Raw genomic sequence first — 8,318 nt, forward strand, 5'->3', positions numbered from 1 at the left:
ACGTCATAATGCCTCTCTCATACAAGTCGACTACTCTAGTAGTCGATTATCACAATCCACCGTAGATACAAATTTTTTACCATTAAAAAAAAATTGCAATGCAAGAAAAAAGATGAAAATCGCTTGGTGCCAAGTCCGGACTATATGGCGGATGTATTAAAACTTCCCAACCAAGCTCCCGAAGTTTCTGACGAGTCACTGTAGATGTCACTGTCCTGGTGGAACACCTCTTGTATTTGCCAATTCTGGCCTTTTCTGTTCAATTGTAAATGGTTTGAAACAGTTTTTTGGTCGATTTTTAGCTCCTGGGCGATGTTACGACTGCTAACATGACGACCGGCCTACCTGTGTAAGGTGCATCTTTAACATCAACAAATTCTGAATGGAAACCAAAATTGCATACAATTGCTACAGTATCGGAACCATAAACACCATTTGCATTTTTAGCCGCATGGCTTGCATTTCGCCTTTGTCAAAGAAAAACTGTAAAATGTACCGAGTTTTCTCTTTGTTCACTTCCATTTTAACACCCTGTAACTAAAAACTGAATGCACCAAACAGAAAACAGGAAAATAATTTCTTTTACTGCGAAATGTATCCCTTCCAACAAGTATAAATCTGAAATTGTTTGATCGAAACTGTACGAAAAAACCATCTACCAAAAGAATAATGGATTTCTTTTTCCACAACCTAATATTTAACACGTGGGTAAATACCCGAATAGTTACCCAAATATTGGGTAAAAACTATTTTACTAACGAACCACCTAACGTAGGCTGCCAACATTTGGCTCACATATTTTTTATATTAAAACAGCTACTTATACGGAAAATGGGGTCTCTAGGTCCATGTTCCATTCAACCGTACCTTCCGATTTTAAATATTTTTATTTTTTTATCAAATGTTCACATTTTACAATCAAATTGGCTTCAATTTGGCACAAAGTGTTCTCATTTTCATACAAAATATCCATGCAAACATTTGTCAGCGTAGGTCAACGTTTTCTGGTAGCCACATATAACGGTTTTTTGAGTATATACACAAATATTGGGTATAAAATCATTAACTGCCGAACCACTTAACGTAGCCTTACAAACTTTGGTGAAACTGCCATATATTTTTATTCAACTACTGCTATGGGAAATGGGGTCTCTGGGTCCATGTATATATATAGTACCCATGTAATCGTACCTACCGCTTAAGATAATGTTTATCTGCTATCTTCATTTTATAATCAAATTTGTACAGAGAGTTGTGAATGTGTACAAAATATCCCTGCAAAAATTTGTCGGCGTTGGCCCACTTTTTCTTTTAGCACCCATATAATGGTCGCCGATTTTGAGTATTTACCAAAATATTTGGTATAAGCTTTTTAAGTGCCAAAATACTAGACGCAGGCTGGCGAAATTTCATTCAAATGGTTTTTATATCAAAACAAATACTGGTATAGAAAATCGGGTCTCTGAGTCCATTTTTTATATAGCCCCATACAACCGTACCGTTCGATTTAAGTATTTTTTATCTAATTTTCACATTTTACAATCAAATTGGCTTTAATTTGTACTGATAGTTCTCTATGTGTCACTGTCTATCTGTAACCGTGAGGGTGGCAGGGTATGCCATTAAACATTATTTTATGAAGATGCCAATTGATGCCAATTTGGCCAATAATGCCTAAAATAGCGGATAATGAAAGGGTTCTATCGTGATGCATAAATCGACGTAATATCATCAAGAATATACAGTAAAGTACGGTTAATTAGTTCGTTATATCTAAGGTGGAGGAAGCCAGTAAATACTCCAAGATGTTGCAAACGGAATGCAAAAAAAAAAATAAAATCAAGTACTTAACCGCCAAGTGTCGTTAGACAAATCCGATGAGAATTATACCTTCCGAAAAAAATATTCGATACTAACTTTCCACGTTGTAATATTCCTTCTAAACATAAATCAGGTTCAAAGTTCGTCCCTGATTCTGTAACCTGTTCCATAAAATATAGGACATTTTGAAATCTGTCGTTTTGTTTTCTGTTAATAGGCATTTTTCCGGTTGGAAAATTCGGCTTGAACAATCAAAATGCATATTTATATAGGGTCTATGTTCAACATGAAAAATTAAATATTTTTTTTTTAACCTGCTCAAATTCGAAATAACATATTACAATATTTTGCGCCCAAAACAAAAATGGGTTCTAACCGTTATATGCAGTCTGTGACAATACGTGGACCCATATTGGCACTGTCATATTTCCATGAACTGAAATACCTTCCATTTTCAATAGCAATCATGTTTAGAAATACTTCAACCCATCTACTTCGCTTGCAAGAAAAAAACATAAAAAATAAATAAAAAAAAAATCAAAATAATTTATATTTACTACTATGGTATTTTATATTCTGAAAATAGTTACTAATTTTATAGTTACTAATTTTTATAGTTTTTGAGAATTTCGACTTTCGATGTTCATTTATCCTTTGATAGTAGGACCATATATATATATATTATTCATCAATTTTCCCTGATAGCTCTGAACCTACAATCGCCTTAAGTTTAAATAATCCCAATTCAAACCACCAAAAACATTGAAATCATCCACTTCTGTGAATGCGAAATGTAATTAATACTGACAATGTCCTTCAAATTAAATGGCGTAACTTAATTTGTATGTCTGTTTGTTCGTTTGTTTAAGTAAAACATATTTCTCAATAAAACGAAAACTTTTCAATTGAGCTCTGGCCGGCAAACTTTTTCATAAAACTTTCTGGCGAAAACCTCAGAGCAAACTTTTATGCCAGCAACCTTGAAGACGAAGACGTCCACCTCTTCGATAACTCCAAACAAATTACTAAACAAAACTAATCAAATATTTCAAAGGTGGTGGTGGCCACCGTCGCCATACAAGGCAATCCGGATAATTCGAGGTAGGTGGTGGTGGTACATATTTAACAATTACTGGAAATATTGTAATATGCCTTAATTGAAATAATTCCCAAACCAATAACCCAGAGTCAATTTCTTCTTGAGAACGAACAAAAAGTCCAAAGAACGAACAGAACAGCCGCAATAATCATAATAGCTTTCAACACCATTAAGGACAAAGTGTAGGCAAAGTTTCCTGCTCCCAATTGCGCAATCAAATATCAAAAGCCACTTTGCAACAACAGGCAACGAGTGTCCCACCGACTTACACAACATCCTTCGTGTGCTTAGCATTGTTGTAATTTACCTTGGTGGAGTACCTTTTGGTCGTCGTATACGACTAATAATGGTCTGACACAGCAGACGGCCGGAATTATGTAGAGTGGTGGCAAGTGGTGAAAAAAAGACGTGCTGACTGTTTGTCTGTCTGTCAGTCAGTCTTGCTGTTGGCCATTTACTGTTGGATGTCTTTCCGGTTTTTATATCTTTTGTCGTCGAAGTTTTCGTTGACCCCCCGTTCACTTTGAGGTTGAGAACTTTTGCTCAACAATTCACGGAAACAACTAATTTTGAAATCTTCTTGATGTTCGACGCATTGTTAGCTGCTGGTCTTGGCTCCTTACTATTGTCGTTGTTGTTTTTGTTGCTTTTATTATTTCTGTGTAATCTGTCCAGTGGAGTTGTCATCCTTATGGTTTTTATTTGTTCACTGTTAAGTGAAATATACCCCAAGGTATTTTTGCAAATGTCTTAAAGATGCTTTTACATTTCGTGGTGTTGGCGACTTTGCCATGCTCGTGGGCTGTCGCCTGTTTCCAGTATTAGCCATTGGTATTTTTTCCCACTTAGATTAGGTAAAATCGTATATTTGAAGTTGAAAGCAATGCTATCAGATTTTGTCTCGCCAGACATTTTTCAAAATCAAAAGTTGTATATTGTGTTGTGATTATCCAGAGGAAATATGTTAATTCACTAGTTTGGTTTGGTTTTTTACATTTTCAATTCAACTGTATTAATGTTTGATGGGAATTTAAAGATGGAATATCAGGTCATTCTCTAAGTTAAACAAATCAACCTCAATGTCCGATTAAAAAAATTTTGTACAATTAGAGTTAGTAAAAAAGTAGGTGGTCCAACTTTGACATGACCCCATGTAAAGAACATGTCGCCTTATTCCGGAATTTTGAAGTTTTTAGCCGCATTTCAAACCGAAGGGTCCCAATTTGTGGTTCGGGTTCCTAAAGGATAATAAACATATTTACATATTTTGTAATGTAGGTTCATATTTTTAATTTAGATCTCATCTTCTATATGTTGTATGTTATAGCCAAACTTAAAACCATATTTACTTTTTTTTTGCTCATCTTTTTAATTCCTTTGCATTTTTTGGTTTCAGATATTCCAGAATATCCGTGCCAATCTTCGACACCGAGAAGAATATGGTTTATTTAAACACACAAAGTAAAACATTTATACTAACGATAAGTACATACATAAATGTACTGAATATGCTCCTGTGAAGTAATAGAGATAACTCCTTCAAATTTGGTATGGAAATCGGTCCTGGTGTCTAAAGCTGTGGTAAGGAGCATTGATAATTTTTACACTATTCCACCTAATTATCCGAAATTTGGTATTTAAAGATAAAATGGCTGTAATTTTTATATTTTGGGTTCTCTTGGTGTAAAAAATGTCTCAAACAAAAATTTTCAATATGTACCTATATATTGGCGTATAACCTAAATAATGGTAGTTCCCAAAGATCTTTTCATACAATTTTAATAGATCTATCTTAATCGATTTCGGTCTTCATTGGCTTAAGCAATAAATGAAATAATCGTTTGGTGACAAGTCCGGACTGTATGGTGGATGGGTGTAGATGGGTGTGGCCAATTCTGGCCATTTCTGTTGTATCTTCAAACGGTCCAATTAACAGTAGAGATCAGAATTTAGCGTTTGGCCATATGGAAGAAACTCATATATATAAATAATACCCTAACACCAAATGCATAGCAGAACCTTCCTGGCCGTTAGTCCATGTTTGGTCCCCGTTTGTGGTGCTTTACCGCTCTTTGACCACGATCATTTTCGCACAGGGTTATCATTTGTGATCGATTTCTCATCTCCACCATCCCTTTAAGAAGTGGGTCTATCTTATTGCGTTTGTACAAGGCTTCGCAGATGGAAGTTTGGTCCATCCAATTTTTTCTCTTAAGCTTCTTTTTGAATCCAGCTTTGTGTAAATGGTTTAAAACAGTTTGATGGTAGATTTTTAGCTCCTGGGTGATGTTACGACTTCTAACATGCCGGTCAACTTCGAACATCCAAACTAATATATTTTTCGAAAAAATCTATGACACAACTATGTTGTCAGGGTATTATAGCTTTATGCAGCCCCAAGAGTTGTAACGCCGCGAAATATTGCTCCTAGACCCACCTTTAAGTATACCGATCGTTATATATCGACTAGTTGACATGTGTGTCCGTCCGTCCGTCTGTCCATTATAATTTGTAAACACGATACAGGCCACAGTTATGGACCAATCTTCACGAAATTTTGAATGTAGGATGGGTTCTGGTCAATGAAGACATGTGTGTCCGTCCGTCCGAACTAGACATGTTTGTCCGTTCGTCCGTCTGTCCATTATAATTTGTAAACACTATACAGGCCACAGTTATGGACCAATCTTTACAAAATTTTGCATGTAGGATGGGTTCTGGCCCATGAAGAGCTCTATTGTTTTTTGTAAAGATCGGTTAATATTTTGGGGATGAAATGGACCAAAAACTTTATTTTTGTCTGATTTTCTGGTCGCTCCAGAGGCTGCAATTACGGCCCAAACTTCGTGAATTTTTACATGGAGAAGGAGATCGGGCCAAAACATGCATGTTTTGATAAAGATATATTTACTACTGAAGAACATAGACCCGAGAAGTTGATAATATATCCAAGAGATGTGGTTCACCTTTAAATTGATACCAATTATATTTCCGAATGTACTCGGATGTGGAAGTTACACTTAAATATTTACAGGTGCTTACGATCTACAGATATTATTTAGTAACCCATTACCACACAAGAGGGCGAAAATATAGCGCTGATCGCTTTGAAAATTTCCATGAGATTCCAGTTATTGTCAAGGACAACGGCTATAATTTTCGGTGATGAATAAAGTGGACCGAAATCATAATTTTTGTGTTTTTAGGGTCAATCTATAGGCGAAAATTATCAGATGTACATCACAACAAAACCCACTGTGAAGGAAATTTAAATAAGTAATTAGAAGAGTTGTACTGAATATTAGTAATATTCGGTAAATATGCCAGTGTAAAGAAGAGGTGCTGTTGTCCTCCAATCGAGCAAGAGGGTGCAAATATCACGAAATATTGCCCAGGCTCGGAATAAACATTCGCAGAAAATAAGAGTTCCGTGGTAGTTATGTAGGGTATCGTATGGTCGGCCCCGTCCGACTATTCTGCTCCGCTCACTTTTTTTTTTTTAATTCGCAAGTGGAGATATGGGATGGGCCAGGTTCAGCAGCTAGTTAACGCAATAAAGGCTTTCTGAACGCACCCTTAATAATGCTAACTCCAATGATTTATCGTAATCCTGACCCCAGTAAAAAAATAGTACAATAATTTTAGTCTAGATCAAAGATGTTCAACCATTGGAACTAGTTACCCTGATTAGATACATGTTCTCTGCGCCCTCTTCTTTATTAAGTCGTTTCAGTTACTCTACAGACAACGGGTTGATTGAAGTGTATAGAATGTCGCTGTTGTTCAGGCGCCCATATCAAACGATGCAAAACAATAATTCCACGGTGCTCTCAGAAATTGGATGTAGCACAGACCACTCTATGACCGATTTTTGCTATGTTTGCTATTTTGCTAAGGATTCTATAGTCCATTCATCTCCATTTTACTAGACTGATACTTTTCAAACTGTTACACGTGTAGCTCAATTTATGTATTCCTTACAAACAAAAATGTTTCCCATTATTGGATAACAACTTATAATGTTATCTCTTAAAAAAAATTGAAAATTCAAGTTATTGGTTTAGCTTCTCAATTATAAGAAAAACAATATGGAGTACTTGATCTTGTTAACCTAACAGACTAAGGCAAATAATTTGACAAAATTTTATATCAATAACATATTAATCCACTTTATTTAGGCCATCCAATTTTCACTTTGATTCCTTCAACTGCTGATCTCCAAAAACAACAACAAAAAGCCAAAATTAACATGATTTACAACAAATTTTGAAGTATCAAATAACTTAATACCTTTTTATTTATCCTGCAGAGATAAATCGCATGTTTTATATTTCGCCGTTTCGCCAATATGTCCCACACAATGAAGAAAACAGCCGCAGCAGCAACAAGCCATGATTCATCTTCATCGTTATGTCTCAAACAGTGAATGACACGCAACGCAAAGTGAGGCTCAAGAATAGATGAATGACTAGAATGGCAACGAAGGAATAAGTGTGTATATGTGTGTGTGTGTGCTCCTTTGATTGGTTGCCTGGTTCAGTCGGTTGGTTGGCTGACTTGGTGCGTGTATAACACTCTAATTGATTTATGACATCAAAGACATATTTTTCGCAATGTTGCGTGTGTCGTGCGTGACAATACTTTTTTTAACTTGGTCTCCCACTCTTTTGTGTTTTTGGAAGTTCGGTACAATTTTTTTGCTTTTCTAATTGTGACGATTTGTGGGCTTTGTGTTATGTGCGTGGCGATATCAACGTATCTGGAAGTAGATTTTTATACCCCGGGCCTTAAGGTTAAGTCTATCAATGTGCCTCATCGAAATATCATATTTAGTTTTCTTTGCACCAAATCTATTTCAGACTATTTGAAGTATATTTACATATTCAAACAGTTTTACCAACCTAATATAAAGTCCACCCTAAGATCTGTTACCCACCCTAAAAAGTGTCCGACATTTGAAAAATGTGACTCATCGGAATATCGTTTTAAATTCCCTATATCCTTAGACCAAATCCGTTTCAGACAATTCGCCGATTTATATTGATACATCGTAATATTATTACCCAACCTACGATGGACCTGATATAGGTCAACTAATTTTTAAAATTTGTCCGGTGTATCTGTGATCCTTGTCATCATATATTGGCCACAAACTGTCTAGCCTACAAGGATATACGTCGTTGTTGCTATTTTTGTTGTCGTTATTTTCTTTATAATCCATCTTTTAGAAGTGTGACGATGATGTTAACGTTTGGTGTTGCATTTCGGTATCTTTCTGTTTGGCTATGGAATTAGACACACATTCGGCGAGTTAAGCCACGACTCATAGACATTCTGGCTAACGAATCATACACAGGCGACTAACATAATTCTTACTAATGCTACGGCTTGTTGATAA

This window comes from Musca vetustissima, unplaced genomic scaffold (assembly GCF_032173495.1).
Source record: "Musca vetustissima isolate MV318-11 ecotype Yass unplaced genomic scaffold, APGP_CSIRO_Mvet_v1 utg75459, whole genome shotgun sequence".
NCBI classification, from domain to species: domain Eukaryota; kingdom Metazoa; phylum Arthropoda; class Insecta; order Diptera; family Muscidae; genus Musca; species Musca vetustissima.